Source organism: Apostichopus japonicus, chromosome 11 (assembly GCF_037975245.1).
Source record: "Apostichopus japonicus isolate 1M-3 chromosome 11, ASM3797524v1, whole genome shotgun sequence".
Taxonomy (NCBI): domain Eukaryota; kingdom Metazoa; phylum Echinodermata; class Holothuroidea; order Aspidochirotida; family Stichopodidae; genus Apostichopus; species Apostichopus japonicus.
In genome coordinates, this window is record NC_092571.1 from 13,907,781 (window position 1) to 13,930,201 (window position 22,421).

Here is a 22,421-nt window from a genome sequence, read left to right on the forward strand (position 1 = left end):
AATTTCGGTCCCCTTGGGGCCTTCGTTAGCAATACTTGGCAGTCGAATGAAAAGTACAAAATATACTAACACAATGAAAGTTTGATGCTAGATAAGTGTAAGTTGCATTGATGGAATTAAAAACCAAATAAACCATGACTATACAGGAAGCGGATGAATGAGCAAAGAACGGATAACATGTTTGTAGAACTGATAGTTGTTAAGGCACTTAAGGGGTCCCAAGTCTTTGTCGAGGCCGGTGACTTAATACGAAAGATCCAATCGATTTCTTTACGTTTACGTTCAGTAGCGAATTTGAAGTTCGAGGCAATTAAAATACATTTTTAGTTTTTGAGAGAATGTCTATGAAGATTGAAATGTTCGGAAACGGGGAATCTGATCAAATTATCACGAAATATACTATTTGTGATTACTAAAACGTAAGCGGAACCGGGAGCCTGTTCACCTACATAATTGCCCTCTTTGCAAAGTACACAATAGAAAATGTAAATAACATACCACAAAAGAGGGAATGGGGATAGTTGACTATAGTCTTAGACCCGTTACCGTTAAATATCATTGAATTTCTGTTATTGCGTGATTCCTGAAGAACAGATAAATGAAACGTTAACCTATGTGTACAACAAATTTTACATCATTACTCACTATCACACATTCCCACTAGGATATTTTTAGTATTCAACAGGGTTGTAACATTTAGGTTGTCCCTTGCAATTTTAAAGTGAGTGTACGCAGGGACGTAGCTAAGGCCTGAAGTTGGGGGGGGGGGGGGGGGGAATGCAGTGGCTGAAATTCCAACTGGATGGGTTTTGGAGCCAGAAAATTCCGACTGCTGCCTTGTATCCCCCCCCCCCCCCCAAACCCGCACTACTCGTGAACGATACGGTGAGTGTTAGTCAGACATCCCATCTTTCGCGACTGCAATTTTGTTCCGATTTTTTTGCGGTACATTTGTAGCACTGGCCCTCACTTCACAAACTTATTAATCACTCTGGTTAAGCGGGTAAGCAACTGAGTTGAGTTATCTGCTTGATAGGCTACATAGACTACTAACTACAAAAGCTATGTTAATGTAACAAAGGGGAAAACCATTTTTCAACAAATTATATTCGACGACATAGTGAATTACCCCAAAATACAGTGCTTTTTCCTAGCGCGCTTAATATTATTTTCTTGGGGGGGGGGGGGGGAGGCTATTTATCACTTGCATGAAAACAATTTCAATTGTTCACATCATTCCAACTGAGCATTATGGAATGAAATGAACACTTAAACATTTTGCAGAAAAATGTTGAGTTGACGACTGATACGATAAGTTACTAATCAATAAACATTTTGCAGAAATTTTTCAATTGCTCCATTGGAATGAAGTGAACAATTGAAAATTTTGCCAAAACATGTCCAATTGACAAGATAAGATATGTTGTCAATTAAACATTTTGCAGAAAATTTTTCATTGCTCAGATGGAATGAAGTGAACAACTGAACATTTTGCAGCAAAATGTCCAATTCACGAGATATGATAAGTTGTCAATTAATCATTTTGTAGAAAATTGTTCAATTGCTCAGTTAAAGCAACTAAGCAATCCAACATTTTTTTCTTTTTTTTATAAGATTTTATCTTGTTATCTAAACAATTTACTGAAAAATTTCACCCTATGGGGCAAAGTTTTTCTCATGTTGATGGCACTTTAAAGCTTCCGTAGATAAGCATTGAGCGTTTTTATCGTATACGTTGTACAGTAATTTTATTAGGCATTTCTTTTTACAGTATTCAAAATCGCACGAAGTTTTGTATGGTGGAGTATAAAGATCGCGAGATACAATTTCTAAATGTGACAAGGAAAACGTGGTAAATATGACTGATTAAAGGTCAATTTTGACCGAAAATTGTAGGTCACTCACAAATTACAAGAATATATGAAATTAGAGTGCGACAGTCGGAAAAATTAGAGTGAGACAGTCGGAAATTCGGACTGTCGCACTCAAATTTTCCAACTATCATCAGTTTTACAAAGATTGGGGGTGGGTGTGAGACACCCCCACCCCTCTAGCGACGTCCCTGAGTGTACGCATACACACGGCACGTCGAATAATACACGGGCGAAACTCGCAGTGTCCTGCATTACCATTGAACTTCTGAGTTCGTATATTTTTCAAGAAACCGACACGGATACATACGACAACGTATACCAATATGTAAATGTCTCTCAAGATCGGTATGTCATAGGCACCTATAGATGACTGAATTTCCCAGTGAGGTAAAATTCCTCCTAGATGGTAATCAAACGGTTTAAGAATTTTACCCAAAGGTGACCATATTTTAATATGTAGCATATATGGGGCCAATACATCATAACTTTAAGCCTTCGAAATAACCTATTGTAGTTGCATATAACAAGGTTTGAACCTAACTGGAGACCAAAACTTCCCCGTATGCAACACGTTTGAAAAATAAAGAGGCGCGGGGGGGGGGGGGGGGGGGTCGGGGTCGGAAAGAGGATTCAAGAAAGTTTGTAATATATAGGCTTCTTAAATAGTGCAGTTCCTAAAGGGTCTACTCGTTTGTATTGGGTTTTAATGCCTTCTGAATCGCTTAATTTTCAAACAGTTTCTGTGAAGACTACTATATTTCAGTCATACTTTCTCAAGCGTGGGCACAAGAAAGCGTGGGCACACATGCATGTTAACCAATATGTATATGTGTAGTGTACGCGGCTGCGTGCAGTACATATGTTGTCTATGTATATATGTTAATCGTAATGTCTTTTTCCCGTTTTGATAGATGGGCTATAGTATGGGGTGCCTCCTATGATAGTAAGAAACCAGTTACCAGTACCATTGACGTACCCATCAGTGGCGTCGCCGAAGGGGGGGGGGGGCTGGGGCCTGAAAAAAATCGTGCCCCAGGTGCCCTTCCTCTTCAGATGCGGTTGTAGTGTTAAAAAAAAAATACTCAGAAAAAAATCTTTATTTGCCTAAATTAAAAACATCAATATTGGACAGATGCAAGCCCGAAAATTACTTCAAGTTGCTAAATATAGCACCAGATTGCATCTGAGGACCCTTAAAATTGATCCAAAATTCACAAAGTGGAAGGGAGAACTCTCCCCTATCACCCCTCCCCCTGGACGGCATTTAACAATACACATTGTGCCTCCATAAGTAAGTGATGTGCCCCCCCCCCTTTACTACATGAAAGAGGACAGTAATGATGGATGAAGAACCCGAAGTACATCTGTTTTTCCGTATCACATATTATTTCACAAAAATTACAAAATTTAAACCCCAATGACGTGCGGGCATAATCTATACGAATTCAATACATCACTAACTATAGGTGGTGGCGAGATCCCCAACCCTAAATGTGATAGATTTTGTGTATAACTTCTGCATATCAGTTTCCAATCTTATTTCCGAAAATATTAATCAATAAGAAGTGCTGAATGTGAACAAATCCTAAATGAGAGTATATGCCTAGAGTCGGCGAATAAACAATTTTGGTTGTAAAATATATACATGATATTTTTCTCAAATTGATACATATGACCTTGAATTTTGCCCATCTTTTTAATTGTGTTAATGACAATGACATATGTAAAGGAGGATTTTGTAACACCTTTAGATCCAGAGATATGTGTGTTTTCCACGTCGCAAAAAAGTACGCCCTCTATTCCATCTTGTTGCTAAAATGTGTTTTTTCCCTCTTTTGTTGGAGACTAGGTATTTTCCTTTATATAGTAACATTATTCAGCTAGGAGTTGATCACAATGCACAGAGTAAATTGGTAAATTTGTATAATTATACTCCAAACAAAATTAAAATAACCCTATCAATTAGACACAAGCATTTTACTGTTTTCCAAAATTATCATGGAAGTTTGATGTATTTTGCCACATTAGGAGGCTTTAAATGTATTGTCAATGTTAGTGCGATTAATTAAGTGAAAATAGCTATGGCTGTAGAAAATCGGAGGGTTGAGCGCCGTAGGCTAGGACTATATTGTAATGGACTTGTCGCAACAGAAATGTGTATGTGTATGTGTATAGGTGAGGCGGGGGGGGGGGTGGGGATATAATGATATTCTTTATAGCAAGTGATTTTAATGTTATGATCACAAGCTGGCTGAAAAAATATACCATAATTTATCTTACAAGCATGCAGCTATTTTTTTTGGGTGGGGAGGGGGGAGGGGAGGTGGTCAGGTCGACCGTTGTTTATATAGCATCAGCAAAGTCGTTGGGAGCTGGGGTTAGCATCGATGTGGGGCAGATCTCCATGCCCCTGCCCCCATACCCCACCGTGCTACTGTTTACACAAGTGAAAGCGACATTTTCCAAATGTATCCATGTAAACCACAAATGAATACTTCTACAGAAAGGCTAACCTAACACAAATAAGACTATATGCATGTGTGTTTGACAAGTAATACTGATGAGAACTCCGCATAGTGCATATTTTTACACAGTACAACTAAACAAGTCTACTACAGTACTATTATAAAGGTTACCAGAGTTAGCCTTTTCACACAATAGATCTAGCGTATTTTTTTTCACCTTTCTAGGGTTCCAGCATACGTTTTATCAAAAATCGCACCAAATCGGTAATTCACAAAATAATTACTTTGTTTTCTGAAACTTTGAGACCAAATTACCACTTGGCAACCCAATAAAATATATTTATAGGCTTCCGTGGCTTTTACACTATAATACCGCGTGAACTGCTTTAATATTAATGGGTTTTTCATACTTGGGTTTAAAATCCACAGTTAATTTTCTTGTATTATTTCCTGATTGTTATTAACCGTTTTAACTTGTTAAAATAATCACTAGACTGCCTATGATATGAATCAGTGCAACGAACAGTCAACGAATTATTGAAAACAACACATAACAAGTGAGTGAAACTGATTATCTAGCGTTTTCTGGGGTTTTATTTTGGCAAATCTAACGTTTTTTTGTTACTTGTCGCTGGTAACCCTGATTATTATTATGCTAACCGTAAATGACCTTTGGCCACCCCGTACTAGTTTTAAGTGATTGACAGATCAGCTGTGCCGCAACCCATTACAACTCCCTGGTAGTACAGTAGATAGTAGATACTGTAAGTGTAATCGCACAAAAACATCGTGTGTTATGACACATACGTTGTACTCCCTGTCCCAGGGCAACTCCGAATATTGAGCCTATCGTTTTGAATTCTACACTTGTTGCTAGCGACCATACTGACACGATTTTTATCGTCAACTCTTCTTCGAAATCGGGTGTTTTTCGTAAAAAGCTTGCATCCTGAATTCCTGACCATCGTCGATACAATACAACATAATAATCATAACTGACCTATGAATCTTACGTAGCATTGTCACTCTAGGCCATGAACCTTGAAAACGAAAATTTTGGACCAAATGTACTACTAGTACGCGATTTCCGGCTGCGAGTGACACATTTCCAATCCGAATTTTTTACCGGCCCGGGCAAGGATCAGATCCATAGTACGGCTCGAGTGCAAATGCGACTGGATCAATGCATCAGTTTACCCCGTGGAGAGATGATCGTCTGATAAAATCAGAGGATCTGATCTGGATCTTGTATAAAAGCACAAGTCCAAGAACAGATTTAAGAACTTAGGTAAGTGCTAATTTTCAAATTTAATCTTTATAGCAGCAAATATGCTCATATACTTCATTATTGCATACTGTACATGGTGCATATTGCTATAATTTATTTCAGGCTTTTCCAGTTACAAACATGCCCCTCCCCCCAAGAAAAAAATAACAAAACATAAATAACAGTTTTGGCATATGGGTCTGTTCACGTTAAAGCGCCCAAATTAGCATAAATGGCATTTGGAGCATTGTGACAAAATAATTAGAGATTCTAGAGATACAAATATTATCCCCATGGAGAGAGTCCACCTAGCTGTACCTACCATAGCATAGACAATTTCCTGAGATATGCATATAGGTATGTTATACTCCCAGAAGTGCCGAAATGTGGACGGAAAATGTTGCCGTTTTCAAACTGCACAATTTGTACTTTGATCTATTCTCAACTCCAAAAGAGGATTACTCCAAACTTTGTCATGATTGAACTTTGTGGCTATAGGTTCCCTCTCATAAATATTTCAGAAAATTTCATCGATGAATTTGCGAATTATTGCGAAACTGGACCAGTGTTTCGGACATCACTTTTTCCGTCCACATTTATACACCAATTTATGAGTGGCATAGTTTGGGGTTAAATAACAAATGTTGAAAGTGGTGTGCCTTTTCAATACTGTCATAGTTGTATCAAATAAAATATATATCAGATGCATGTCCATTCAGCCACATTTTACTACACAATGAAGTTAAACAACATGCAAAATGTTTCCGTCCACATTTTGGTGATGTCCGAAACGTCATGAAGCAACTATTATATGAAGTATGCTAAAACCCACAAGACTGTTTTGTTACTCTAATTAAAGCATAAGTACTCCCCCAACTACAGTATGTACATGACACATTTCCACTCCTCCGTTTTGATTTTATAACCATTTCAAATTTTCCGTCCATGTGTGTGATGTCCGAAACACAAGTGATGTCCGAAACAAGTTTTAATTAATATTGCTTTATGTTGCTTGAAAAAAAGCCACAATAGATGAGCACTTCATATATTATGACAAGTTCTATTGTTACAAACATACATACTGCACTACTCAAAACTTCATCCATCTTTACCAAATATTATAGCAAAATAACCTTAAAAGTATGTTTCGGACATCACCATGTGTTTCGGACATCACTTTTGTGAATCCAACATATTGTAAAACAGCACTAGTTTCAACTGAATGATTCAATTGGTTGATTTCAGTGTGCTAGAATACACTAAGATCCTACAACAGAATGCTTCTCAACTTTTGGTGTCATTTGACCAACATGTATTCATCTTTTGATGACTTGTGACAAGTCTAAAATGATATTCTACATATTTGGGTATGAATGTTACTGGGAACATCAAGTTACTTGGATTTTTCTAGAACTGACATCATTAACACTACAATTTTCCTTTTTTTAGTACTGAAGAAGTAAAAAAAACGTTTAGTGAAATTTTTTCTGACATAACATGTATCAGGATACCATCACAGTATACAGTACATTAGAAAGTAATGCTGTAATTTTCTGCTATAGCTTAAATCAAGCTATTTGTCACAACCATAGAAAGCCTTTTTATAGGCTAGAAGAACTACATCAAAGGGCACGTGGGTACCATGCATGGACTGTCATGTGATGTGTTTTAGCTTCCATGGCGGTACCAATTTGATATTTCCCAATATCATATTGATAATTGTAAAGTTAATTACACACAATTGGAATAGGCCTAGATGAGTTTTGTAGCACAGTAGCTCATGTTTCTATCACATCGGTCTACAGCAGGGTTGTCCAACCTTTTGCAGAGGAGGGCCACATGGAATGATTATGATGAAGTAGGGGGCCGTATGAACCCTTCGCTCGATTTTTCGACTTTTTGCGCGAAGCCTAAGGCAACAAAATGTGAGCACTGCCCGTGGAGCGCACTAACTTATTTTCCTTCCTGATAAAACAGTCCAGCCGGCCCCCCTCCCCTCCCCTCCGCTGAGAGAGTGTCATACAAACTGACCTGTATAAAGTTTTTTTTTGGACCCAGAAGGTTCGAATGATTGATTATATAGCTTCAAATTGTTATCAATAAATCTGCTCACTAAATTTCACATCGTAGAGCCTCTCTGGCGGGCCGGACGCAACCCTGCGGCGGGCTGGACTGTGGCCAGCGGGCCGTAGGTTGGACAACCCTGGTCTATGCTCATAGTATGTCAACGTCACTTTGAAAAACTGAACACCGTTCAGTGTCGTCTGTCGCTCTATATGATATGGACTCAGTGTGCATCTATAACACCCTATGTCAGAGCAGTTTAACTGTTGATGGGAACTTGATGGTTGTCAAGAAAAGCTACCAGTATTTTGGGAAGATGTTAGCTAAGTAGTAGGACTGTGGAACGTGTCTGGTGATCTAACCTATAAATGTTGGTCAACGACTATAACTATAATGTTAAGGTACAGACATTGCTAGGTAACTGTGTGTTGTCTGCTGCTCTAAGCCCAAATATACATTTACTGTATTAGTTAGTAAATCACAATGGGCAATGTGAAGATTAATGCAGTATATCAGATTATTAGTACCACCCTGGAACACATTACAGCACATGACCCTCTTTGACTGGTACACGGATTTACTGTGTGATGAAACCTCCAGGTTTACTCGATGGTGTCAACAGTATTAATATACACAGAGTGGTGCATCATGCATGCATGACCATGTTTTCATTCCGAGTTGCTTCACTGAGACTTCAGATCTTTAGTGATATGTACAGTATACAGATATTTATCATGATGAAACTTAATGATAAAGTTGAACAATTTGCTGAGCTGCTGTATACCATAACATCTAAGCCCTATACTTAAATGTAAGTTTAGGCCATAAGCTTAAATCATAACAATCTTACAAAGTAAATCATTTAATTCATATGTGACAAGGAGTATTTGTACAAACCATGAATACTTGTTTTTCACATCATAGTTGCCAAGGCATAATGATGAATCTCAATAAAGAAGGATATTTAAACTAGTACTTATAGTAGTTACTCGTATTGGCTACTGCTGTTGCTTAGCTGGGCCAGTGGAAGCAATCTTCAACATTGGCAGATCCAGCTCAAAGGTGCATGGGGAGGGGGTGGGAGCGGGTGGGTACCATTTGAAGGGATGCAAAATAGTTGTTATTGCTGACATTACAAAATAGGACCAAGCATTCTAGTGGAGTTTAGGTTATGATACCTCCCTTCTGAAAATTGTTTAAATAGTAGACTCTATGATACTAGCTACAACAGGTGGGTGCCAAATTAGCTATGTAGGGATGTCTCCTGTGTACATCTGTATATTTATTAAATGGTAAATATTTGCTGTTTGTTTCAATTATTGCAGACTTCATCTAGGTGGTGATGGAAATGTGGAAACCGTAAAAGATAAAAAGAATTCTATAACCCTTTTGGGGAAACATTTCTTTGCAGTCAATAATAATACCATTTTCTGCAAAATAATGTATAAGTTGATGTCTGGGAAGTGTTGGTGAACGCTTGCCAATGCAAATGGTATGCTGGACAGGTACAGTAACGAATGTGGTGAAGCAGAGATTAACTTTATGCCTATTTTTCAATGAATGGTCACTATGTGGAGTGTTATGGAGTGTTTGCGCAGTGGTTAACGCCGGTGCCTTTCAATCATAAGGTCCCGAGTTTGTGTCACTCCAAGATTAATGTATGTCGTCCAGTTACAGAGTTGTTGACAATTGACAATTCATAATCATGGTCGCTAAAAATGAATCTAAGAGACTGACTTCGGTCAGCTTGCGGCTTTGATAAGCCAATGATGGCTTCTTCGTGAGTTCCTGCTTGCACGAAGATCTAAACTAAATGTGTGTATTCTGGATATGTATGAATTGAGTATGTAGTAAACAGTGATAATTCATTAACATTAAATGGGGTTATCATTTACACCAAGCCTTCAGATTTTCACTTATCACCTATCTTTTCACCTATCGGCTCTGTCCAGATGTTCAATTTGAAATATGTGCCTCAGGGCATTTGTTTTCCCAAGAATTTACAGTGCCATTATTTTTCAGTACACCTTGTTGATTTCCCAGTCTATGGTGTTTTAATAAACTGCATTCCCTCAAAAATTCATAATATCTAGTGTAAATCTGCTAAGTACTGTACTGTCTGACTGTTGTGTCTATATTGAAGCAGACTTTTGTTGCTTGAACAGGTTTGAATAGCAAAAATATTACTTCATATTGTTGTTACCTGCTGATATATGTATTATTGTTATGCAGCTTTGTGAACATTTTTCCAAGGTGATGTCCGAAACATTCAGTGATGTCCGAAATGCTCATAAAGTAACTTGTAATAAACACTGAGGATTTGAACTATAATAAGTTCAAAACTGTCATTATACCTTGTAGGTAGCCTGTCAACAACAAAGACCCCTTTGTTACAAATTTAACTTTTGATATGATATGCGTTGTGTAGAAAACATTACAGTGATGTCCTAATACAGTTGTGGTGATGTCCGAAACATAGTCCAAGACAGTCTTATGCAAATCTATAAAACAAGTGTTTGCATTTTTCATTATTTCAAATGAATTTTATGCTGTTTGTTATCATCACATATCGTGATGTACTGATATATATTGCTAAGTATTAACAAGCATGGCCTTCGTTTAATAATTGTCTTGTTGATCACTTGGATCACTTGTATCCCTTTTCTTTGTTTTGAACTTGGAACCTAGGAAGGGTCCAAAGATCTCTTTTGGTACAGGTAACAACTTACTAAAATGCTTTTCTATTCATTATTGCCATGAAATGAACATCATTTGGTTTATTACTAAATATTAGGTTTAATATATTAGGTAAACCATTGGTGGGTGATGTCCGAAACAAGATCATTTTGGAGGGGTGATGTCCGAAACAAGAGTCAAGAAAAAAAAAATTCTGAGAGGACATGACCCAGAATTTTCAGCTTTTGGTTAATATATGTGCTTATGTTGTGGTTTAATTTTATGGTATAATTGTTACTATTAATTTCAATTTTGTTCTTTAAATAAAAACTTTTTAAATTTTATTTCAGGAAAAATTGAATATTTTCTAACGATACTCGAATATTTTATAAAAAACATCATCGATATCATTGAAAACTTGTCTCACAATAGCAAATTTTGTGTTAATAAAGAAAATAAAAACAGAATTCCCAAATGTAGCAGCAATGGAATGACACACCACCATTACAAAAAGAACAAATTTTGGAAAATTTATAGATTGTCACACTTTCAGCCATCTTGAATATAATTTCCAGAATAGTTTAAGCTCTGGTCAATTCTGATTCATAAATTGCAGATATTAGTTATGTTATTTACTTAGAATAGAAGTTCTTTACTGTAATTTGAAAATTTGGTACCTCAGGCAACCAAATTGGGCGCTTTAACGTGAACAGACCCAAATATATGTCCCTGCATGGTCCAGTGTGCAGATTTTTACTCACATTTGTTGCTCTCACTATGTGTGATTGTGGGAACTAGGGACTGTGTCCCAATGGCTAGGAAAATTATTGAAGGTCAGGCTATTTTATTGAAGTTAATGAGTTTTGTCCTTTTTTACAAGTTGTACTGAAGTTTGGTAGAACACTACCATTTCGACAAAATATTGTCAACTAAAAATTCACTTTTCAACATTGCAGCATTGATACTGACATTGGAGAAGTCCTCTCCCTCCATACATCCACATACAGTACCTCACAGATGTGCAAGATTTCATAACAGGGCTACACAGTCTGCATAAAGTACTAACCTCAGAAGCAATCAATCACAACAATATTGTCTTGCCTGATTGCAACTCCATTGTGGAAATAAAACCTGAAAACTTTGCCTCTTTGGTTGTGGTCAAACAGTGTGTCAATAAAGGATCATATGACACCTAGCCAGTTCATATCACAGTGTAAGGCAGTCTATACTGCAGCAACCAACAGTGAATATATACAGTCTTCAAAAGCAGGGTTAACCACAGAAAGGGAGTAAAACTGTTGAGCAGTGGTCATGCTGTGAGGGCTTACTCTTTCAATGCATGCCTTTGGATACTGTTTCACATTCATGGCTCATATTATTGTGGTGTGCAGCTGAGTAAATGAAGATTTAGTTGTGCTCATTTGTCATTGTGCTCCACTTACATGGGAAACAAAATGTGTGAAGGAACCCTTACAAATTTTAACAAATTACCAGTTTTCTGTCAGAATGTAAAGAGGATGATCCTGACAAATTGGACATTGAGCCAACTCTTTTCTTATCTCCACACAAAAGCAAGGGAAATACATCCCTACCTAATACACTTAAAGACCAAATATGGAGGCAATTTTTGTTGTTGAGATTTTCCATTAATTTGGGAGTTTACATACCCATAATCAACATGTGTAAAAAATAATCTTCGAAAACCTACTATAACCCATCAAAAAACGACCACGAAAGTGGACATTTTGGGTAGTCACGTGACATGAACCTTTGGAATGTCTGAAAACAGAGATTGACCCAAAGGAGCCCCTGGTCACCGTGTGACGTCAAAGTTTGTATACCGCGAAAATCAAACGCTGATATAGGCACTGTTTGTACACAGATAGCGAACAATTGTACTGTTTTTGACTTCCAATTTCGAGCGTTTGAAAAGCTGTTAGCTTAAAACAAGAACACATGAAGGTTAACAACAAGTTTTAAGACAATTATAAGCAGAAATTTTAGTTAAATTGCTTATTTTATTAGCAAAATTTCAACTCAAATGGAGGCATCTTTTACATAGCGTAGCGTCAATAGGTCCGTACGGTACAATATACTTACGTAGTACTTACTCGTTTTAATCATCCAAAAGTACAAACACAGAAAAAAGTATCCTGTCAATAAACAAATTTAGCAGTGAATATCCTAATCCACGTTTCTTGTTCAATCCTGGGCGAAAAACTACCGTGACTCTGTGTAATTCCATAGAGTTAGGTCTAGTTGAAACAGGCCTTGACCAGTAACATCCCACAATCACAAGACAGTCACTAACGAAATAAAACGTCCGATCGCTACATACTACCGTTTTTATTCAACTCCTTGGAACATGCAGATGTCGGAATAAACAGAACGGACAATATTACACATGTATCACGAACTCACGATACTGGAATACAACAAATGAAATAGGTAAATCCTAACATGGCTATTTACACATGCTGTGAGCCAACGCCGGCGAGAGTTGTAACTAACTACCGTACATGTACTAACAATGCTATACCCTTGGCACGGTATATATATACGGTCATCTCTTACAGTAAATATATTACTGTCAATTGCGTGATATAATGTTACATGTAAGGACGTCCAGGGCGTGTTTACGGTCAATTTCACATTAGCTATGTCCGACCATGGTCCGACACAGCTATCGACAGTATATAATTTTCACAGAATGAGACATTTGCAGCATACACAGAAGCAGGGTCATGCATGTGGACTCATGGGCATGAGATACTCCGGGTGCTGAAAAATCTTTCCGCGTGGATCTCAAAAAATTGATCCAAAGTCTGCGGCGTTTTACGTCGGTTCTTTTACTCGGAAATCTAAAAAAGCTGATGCTTTTGTTGGATGAGGTATAACTGCAACCTCCAACAACACAGAATTGTGGCATTTTGAGGAAAAAGGAGTAATATCGTTGATGTTTTTGGCAGCTCAAGTATACGACTTTACACACTAAACGTATAGTTGTGAGTGAGGTATACAAACGTTGACGTCACATGGTCACCTGATGTCTTAGGAATGTTTCAGGAATGTCTGAAATAGAAGCTGACTTTTCGTCCCATTTTTCACGTATTAAACGTCCGAAATTGGTAAAGTTAATTACAGCAATGTAATTGGAGTCAGTTAAGGATTACATACATGCAAAATGGTGGGATTTTATGTTCATCGAAAAGTCTCCATAGTTGGTCTTTAAAAGGAACGTGAGCATGGATAATGAAATGGAAAATTTGGAAGAGGAACCAACTTTAAATAATCATACTAAAACAAAACTTTCACTGCCGTTTGAATGGGGCAGTCACTGTGAGTTACAACATCAGTACTATTTCTCCAGATACAACAAATGATTCGCTGTGGTTGTACCTTGACATAAGTTCAAATGGAAGTAGTAGCAGTAGCTTTGGTATTGCCAGAGAATTTTCTGCATCAATTTCTTCATGTGATCAAAACCTTTTTTTTTTTTAAGGAGTGAGAAAAAATGAAGGAGACCCAATCAAGCATTTGATCCACTGCCTATGTTCCAATCTGATTGCTGTGATGGTAGCTGTATCAAATCGCTTTCTTACGATGACCTAGAACAGTCTTTTCTAGAGGTTAGTGAAGTGAGGGAAACTTAGCTAAAGCAATTCACTCTGGACAAGATTTGGATTCATCAGGAAAGATCATGTCACACCTGAGACAAATCTTGTTCTATTTATGTAATTTGTGGGAAGATTGTATGTGAGAAAGCATTTTGTATGTTCTTTGGTATTAGTAGCAAGTTATTCAAAGATTGTCTGAAATAATTTCAAGTTGGCAAGAAAAATGCAATTCATGGCAATAAAGGCAAGAAAAGGATGAGAACAAAAACTCCATTTGCACTAGCTTGGATGAGGTGTTTATTTGAACATATTGGAGATTACATGCCCCACAAAACAGAAGTGCACCTTCCAGTGTCATACACAAAGACTTCTCTCCATGCACGCATGAAGAAGGAAATGATAGAAATTGGCATTGGTGAACAAAGCATCATTTCCAAGGAATACTTTATGGAAATCTTTAGAAGAGTTCAAGATTCCTAATTATTTTATCTTGTGAATGTGCATGGATTTATGACAGTTATTGTTGCATACATTGCATGGGAAAAGGGGAATAAAATTTCAAATTCCTCATAGCTAGCCTAGTAGCTTTAAATTGATTAACTAGCATGAAGACATTGATAAAGTAAACTGAAACTTGTGAGGTCGAAAGTGTTGTTGTAAGACTGTTTTGCCAGAATTATCACACAAACAATAGCTGTGTACATTACAAATGATAACTTTCAAGTACTGTACATGGTCTGCTGATCAATCACAATTGGTGGGTTATAGCCCGGGGTGTCAAAACCACAGGCATTGCATCCTTTTATCTTTGCTGACTATGGAGGCTTTAACTTCATACAATCCAGTGACATTTAATCTGTTTAGTTAACTACATGTGCAGTCCATTAAACATTTCTTCAGAAAAATTCATGTGTCTCTATTGTTAGCTTCAGCTTCAGCAAGCACAAAGACTGTACTGTACATACTGGAGAGAATACACCTCACAGCTAGTGTGCCACTAAAGCTGCATTATCATTCCTTAAAAACATTAGAATTATTGTCAAAAATTTTGATTTAAAGAAGTTCTAAAGAACATGTGACATAAGTTTGATTGCAACCTCCACTCAAATCAGGAGTAAAAGTGCTTTCTGCTGAAATGTCAATGAACAACTCCCTTAGATAGTGACATTTTCAGAAAGTTCCCCCAAATATGCCAGAAATTGAAATATGCTTACCTTTGGTCAAACTTCTTTAATTGTTTTAATTTCCACCTTTGAGGACATTTACCTCAACTGTCTGGGAAAATGATTAGGTCTTATTTCCAAACATCCCTATCAATTGGTCTAATAAATAACATGAGAAGATGTTGTACAGCTTTACTTGTTCTTTTCTCAATTAGCTACTCTCAACACCCTATACTCCTTTAAAGGAATTCCCTAAAGTACCTAAAAGAATGCTTAACTTCAGTTATAATTAGTAAACAATTTCAACATGCTCATTGCATTATTCTATGGGTATTCATAAAAACAACATGGTTCAAATTGACACAATAAAACTCTATCACTAATCACTACATAACTTTTTCTTGATTAGGTTAAGCAGTTCAATTTTACACCATTGTGTGAAGTAAAACTTATACTTTAAATGCTTAATTAAAGTATTTCAACATTATATTTTTCTAGACGACTGAGTTTACTGTGGGTGGTACTTGAAAGAGGTAGCGGAAAGAACAAGGAGTGGAAAGGAAAATGAAGAATGCCGACAATTGCAAGAAGTTCATCTTAATCATCTTAAGTGAGTCAAAATATTTTACTAATTTAGAATTAAAAGTTGATGTCTGCTTTCCTTTTTGAATCCTTGCAGAAGTCAAAAGCAATAGAAAGACTATCTATTCCTTCAAGTCCTCTATATGTGTGGGTGTGTCAGTGATGCTCCTAGTTAACACTTATCTCTTTCAAAAACTTGCTTGAACTACAAATTGGATATAGTAGCCCTAACTAAGATGACAAACCCTAAAGTTCAGAGAAAGGTCATTGGATCGGTCTCAATTTTTCGTAACAAGTAATTAAAATGGCAGAAAATGAGATAGGGGCCTTTTCTGGCCCTACTCTGAGTGTGCTCTATATTCACAAGCAAAGGCATGTTTGAGTTTTAATTTCCATAGGATCCTTGCCCAGTAGTAGTTGTACGGGAAAAGTGCAAAAAAAAGTCAAGTGGGTGGTACGTTTTATGAACAGCGCCCTCAAACTTAAGAAATCTCACTTCTGGCCCTAATTGGGGGTCCATTTTGGGCCTGTGGGTATATTTCAATTTTTTTTTTTAAATACCATTTTTCAGGAGCGTATTGACCCTATTTTTAGAAACTCAAGTAAAAAAGTTGTGTATTTTGTGTTATCTACTCAAATTTCTGACTCGAAAATTGCGAAAATCACCTCATTCATATGTATGAAAATGCTTGCACAAGCCGATTTGAGTAATTCAAATGACAACAACTTCTTAGCATTAGCATACAGGTGCTTAACAATTAAGAGGGTGGTCTACTAGCATAAGGACCACAAATAAACTGCATTTCCAGGGTCATATGTTGAACGATGTCTGTGAACAGCACCCTTAAACATCACATTTTACCAATATGTTGGGCTATTTTGGGCATTTCAAGGTCAAATTTGGTCACAATTAAAATTTTTTTTTTTGGTTTTTAATACAAAACTAGTAAGATATATGTATAGTTATGATGCAAAGAATGAGCTAAAACATCTTTTATATTAGTTATTAATGCTCTGATGAGCAGCTTAAAGTGGCGTATGAGAGTTACATCAGCTCTACAGAAACATGCTTGCGAGGGCAAACAGTGGTAACATTGTATCTTCATTCAAGGAGATGTTAAACAACATTAGAAACTATTGAAATGTATTTATTAAAAGTGTTCTGACAACAGATAACACACATGTATACTGAACATGTACACACATATATAGTGCACACTGTACGCACTGGTTCACAATTTTCTATTCTGATATAGGGTTGGGTAGAGGATGTGGGTGGGAGGGGTGGGTTACATGCATACAGACAATTTTAAGCAGAAGATTACCATACCAAAACATTCAGTATATGCATGTTTATGCAGTCTCTATGCAGTAAAAGTCAGTCACATACTGTATGTATACAAATCTGCATAGTGCACTATGGGGAGGGTGTTGGGGGGGGGGGGTGGGGGTGAGAGGGAGTCAAAGAGTATTAGACAGAACACTTTTAATAAATACATTTCAATAATTTCTAATATTGTTTAACATCTCTTTGAATGAAGATACAATGTTACCACTGTTTGCCCTCGCAAGCATGTTTCTGTAGAGCTGATGTAACTCTCATATACGCCACTTTAAGCTGCTCATCAGAGCATTAATAACTAATATAAAAGATGTTTTAGCTCATTCTGTGCATCATAACTATACATATCTTACTAATTTTGTATTAAAAACCGAAAATAAAACTTTTAACTGTGACCAAATTTGACCTTGAAATGCCCAAAATAGCCCAAAATATTGGTAAAATGTGATGTTTGAGGGCGCTGTTCACAGGCATCGTTGGGCATATGACCCTGAAAATGCAGTTTATTTGTAGTCCTTATGCTAGTGGACCACCCTCCTAATTGTTAAGCACCTGTATGCTAATGCTAAGAAGTTGTTGTCATTTGAAGTACTCAAATCGGCTTGTGCAAGCATTTTCATACATATGAACGAAGTGATTTTCGCAATTTTTGAGTCGTAAATTTAAGTAGATAACACAAAATACACAGCTTTTTGACTTGAGTTTTTAAAAATAGGGTCAATACGCTCCTGAAAAATGCTATTTAAAAAAAAATTAAAAAATACCCACAGGCCCAAAATGGACCCCCAATTAGGGCCAGAAGTGAGATTTCTTAAGTTTGAGGGCGCTGTTCGTAAAACGTACGACCCGCTTGACTTTTTTTTTGCACTTTTCCCGTACAACTACCACTGGACAAGGATCCTATGGAAATTAAAACTCAAACATGCCTCTGCTTGTGAATATAGAGCACACTCAAAGTAGGGCCAGAAAAGACCCTATCTCATTTTCTGCCATTTTAAATACTTGCTACGAAAAATTGAGACCGTAAATTTTCCTCAAAATTAGCTAAATTCGAAAACTGGCCACATGTCTTCCACAATATCTGCAATATCAGACATAAAATACTTAACATTTATGCAAAAAATGCCTCCAAACTTGACACAAATTAAGGGCTCTTAAAATGCAATCTGGATTTGGTTGCTAGGCGGGGCTGTATCCTAGCAAGGAAAATTTAAAAAAAAAATTTTTTGCCCAATTTCATCCTTTGAGACATATGGCAAGACACCATATCAATTTCAGGCGATTCTGAGAGGGTCGACGTGGAGGCCACTGTTGATTTGGCATGGATTGACCCATATGTGTGTAAATGTTCAGTACAGTGTTATTTTTACACCAAGCACTAAATAAATACACACTGTCCACAATCATGTACAGTACACACTGTGTACTGGTCATTCCATTCAATACTGTGCATATTTCAATATCATTTTAAATATTTGCAATTTAGTGTATGCTTTTGCTAATTCAATAATTAAAAGACTTTCAATAATTTAAAAGGAATGTTTAACCAGTACATAAATGTGCAGTGTGTACTGTACATGTTTTTGGACAGTGTTTATTTAATAGTAATTGGTGTAGAATAACACTGTACTGAACATGTACACACATATATAGTGCATAGTGCATATTTCAATGTCTTTTTAAATATTTGCAATGTAGTGTATAATTCGTTTGCTAATTCAATAAATTAAAAGACTTTCAATAATTTAAAAGGAATGTTTAACCAGTAAATACATGTACAGTGTGTATACTGTTCATTATTTTGGACAGTGTGTATTTAATAGTACTTGGTGTAAAATAACACTGTACTGAACATGTACACACATATATAGTGCACACTGTGGACCATACCAATAATTCAGTATACCTTGAATGCATGTTTATGCAGTCTCTTTGCAGTAAAAGTCAGTCACATACTGTATGCATGTATACAAATATGCATAGTGCACTATGGGGAGGGTGTGGGGGGGGGGGTTGGAGTCAAAGAGTATTAGACAGAACCCTTTTAATACATTTCAATAGTTTTTAATGTTGTTAGCATGGCTGATGTAACTCTCATTTTCGCCACTTTAAGTTGGTTGCTAGGCGGGGTCGTAACCTAGCAACGAAAAAGTTTTCAAATCTTTTTTTTGCCCAATTTCATCCTTTGAGACATACAGTATGGCAGGACACCATATCAGTTCCAGGCGATTCTAAGAGGGTCGACGTGGAATCGACCCAAAAATCTGTTGATTTGGCATGGATTGACCCATATATCATTTACATTATTTCTCAAATGATATTGGATCAAAACTCAAATCAATATTTCTTATCTGATATCGTAAACCCTGTATCAGTTAAGAGTTTATTTTGTATCATTATATGTTCTATTTTTACTAGGTCAAAAGGAGAGCAGTAACATCTTGCCCGCACTAAGGCGTGCCAGGTTTCTTTGGAACTGAATACCCTTATAGTCGATGGAATGGACCAATCAAAGACTGATCTGCCACATTTTGTCCAGAGTGATAAGGATGTAAAACATTCACATCCACATAACAGGTCAGTATTATCATGGAGGTCTGTTTTACCTCCATGGTATTGTGAAGTGACCTAAGAGTGCACAAGACGGAAAGTGTTTATGTCATTATAAGTGTAACCATCATGTTTTCTGGTTTCCGAGAAATTGTAATCCTACAGTATGAAATTGTAATGTCATGTTGGTGTATAGTACAGTATGTATGTGCGTGAGCAGCATGTGTGTGTGGGTGTTTATACAGGGTGTTTGTTTGTATGATGCCTTGTTTTACAACACAATGTCTCAAGAGGGGAAGTTTGATTATCTTCATAAATAGTATAAGGATGGACACCTAAGGTTACAAGAAGTCTAGTGTTCCTATTGTTTTGGTTGAGGTAAAATCAATTATGTTCTTTATTTGTTGTTCTGATAAAGATAATGGCCTTAGTATCCATCAAATATTATGTGACTGTTTTGTTTTGTTTGTTAAAGCACATAGTAGGTTAATTATCAAACTTTATTTAACAGCAGAAAACAAGTAATAACAACCTCTTTATCATACATGTCAATGAAGTAGTATATATATATTCATTCTTCTCTTTCTTTTCAGGTGGTCTAATTCACACTAAAGGTCCATGTGACAAGTTTGCATATATGTTATGACTGATCTGAAGCATATCCAACATGATTCAAACATGACCATTACATGCAATTTGTGGACACTAGTGAAGCACAAGGATACTCTTGGGAAGGATCTGTTTTTGCAAATGGATAATTGTTACAGGGAGAATAAGAACCGCTATCTTCTGTCCTTCTGCCCTTCTGCTCCTTGCTTTTAGAGTTGAAGATCTTCAGAGTGGTGATATATATAAATGTTATAACTTTGCGAAAGAAGTTATTGAAGTATCTGACTATATTAAAGTTGGGAATATAGCAGCCGTAAACCTCATTGATTCAAGCACACGACCATACTTTGGAGAAGTCACTAAAATTGAAAAGGATGAGGTTATTTTACATTGGATGAAGGGATCCTGGACTGGAGACTGGAAACTGCTAGACTGTGGCCAAGGAAGAAATAAGCAGCCATACACACCATCAGTTTCTTTCCATTCCTTAATGTTCTGGGACTTAAAATTTAACCCATAAAAATCGCCTTCCAAAGAGGGAAGTCTGTGACTTGAAAGAAAGATATGCAGCTATAGATCAAGAATTTGAGCTGAATAACTAGGAAACCTTATGTTTTACACATACTATTGATTGGGCAGTGTGTACTCTTATTTTCTTGCAACAACTTGTGTAAAAGAAGATATGTAGTTTTGAGAAACACACACAATTTTCTTGGTGTATTGCTACACTTAACTGGTTGGGGCGTACTGGTACGCCCCAAAGATATATACAATTTATCATAGGGGTGTATTTCTACTCTAAACTGGTTGGGGCGTACTGGTACGCCCCAAAGATATATACAATTTATCATAGTGGTCTATTGCTACACTTAACTGGTTGGGGCGTACCAGTACGCCCCAAAGATATATACAATTTATCATAGTGGTCTATTGCTACACTTTAACTGGTTGGGGCGTACTGGTACGCCCCAAAGATATATACAATTTATCATAGTGGTCTATTGCTACACTTAACTGGTTGCGTACTGGTACGCCCCAAAGATAAATACAATATATCATAGAGGTGCATTTCTACACTTAACTGGTTGGGGCGTACTGGTACGCCCCAAAGATTTATACAATTTATCATAGTGGTCTATTGCTACACTTAACTGGTTGGGGCGTACTGGTACGCCCCAAAGATATATACAATTTATCATAGAGGTATATTTCTACACTTAACTGGTTGGGGCGTACTGGTACGCCCCAAAGATATATATAATTAATCATAGTGGTGTATTGCTACACTTAACTGGTTGGGGCGTACTGGTACGCCCCAAAGATAAATACAATTTATCATAGAGGTGCATTTCTACACTTAACTGGTTGAGGCGTACTGGTACGCCCCAAAGATATATACAATTTATCATAGTGGTGTATTGCTACACTTAACTGGTTGGGGTGTATTGGAACGCCCCAAAGATACAAAAAATATTGTACAATATATCCATTTTGCCCCAAAATGACTATTTATCAAAAAATACTTGCATTTTATGTTCGCTTTGGGAAAATCATACCAAAAATAATCATATATTAAATTTTTGCTATATTTTGTCAACTTGATTGATAAAAATCTTTGCTTTTGTTAGTAAGTGATGGTTTATTCAAAATTCAGTGAATGTTATGGCTAAATTGCTTAATTTGTTAGTATCTGTAACAGCAAACTCTTTTAAGACATCTAATCCACCAGAATTGAGATAAAATGTTTATGTCTGCTCGTTTTACTATGAATTAACAAGGTAACACTGTTGTGTAAAATTATTCCATTTAAATGGCTATTTATCCTGCATTTTTGAATAAATGTATATTTACAGAATTTTACAAATAAGAAATGTTACATGCAAATAAATGAGAAAATACGCAACATATTTCATATGTCATATTTTTCATGCACTTATACAATGCAAAAACCAGGCCTTGGTTAACAGACCACATTTCAACGTAAAATGGTTGAATTCACTCGTACATCTTTCATTTTTCAGCTTTTACTTGGAGAAAAAGTGAAAAGTCATATTTCCTTAATTACCCAAATGTTTCCTAGTCTCTTATATATATATATATATATATATATATATATATTAAATTATTCTGTATATATTAAAATCAGCATATAAAACGTCCTTCTACCGTCCGAAATAAGTGTTTCGAGTGAAAAATGACATGCAAAGTCTCA

The 22,421-nt window shown here is 36.5% G+C and overlaps 1 protein-coding gene and 2 long non-coding RNA genes across 3 annotated transcripts in view; 1 reads left to right on the forward strand and 2 right to left on the reverse strand.

Annotated features, from left to right (window-relative positions):
• LOC139975693 (uncharacterized) overlaps positions 1 to 22,421 on the reverse strand; it is a 153,413-nt gene that overhangs the window by 103,957 nt on the left and 27,035 nt on the right. The window lies entirely within an intron of this gene.
• Positions 1 to 22,421, reverse strand: part of LOC139975689 (uncharacterized) — a 53,856-nt gene that overhangs the window by 29,938 nt on the left and 1,497 nt on the right. The gene's annotated exons all lie outside the window — the stretch shown is intronic.
• On the forward strand, positions 4,176 to 22,112 carry LOC139975692 (uncharacterized). Its single transcript, XR_011795832.1, has 5 exons — positions 4,176 to 5,627; positions 13,849 to 13,975; positions 15,625 to 15,736; positions 19,469 to 19,627; positions 20,194 to 22,112. It is a non-coding gene; the product is annotated as an uncharacterized lncRNA (long non-coding RNA).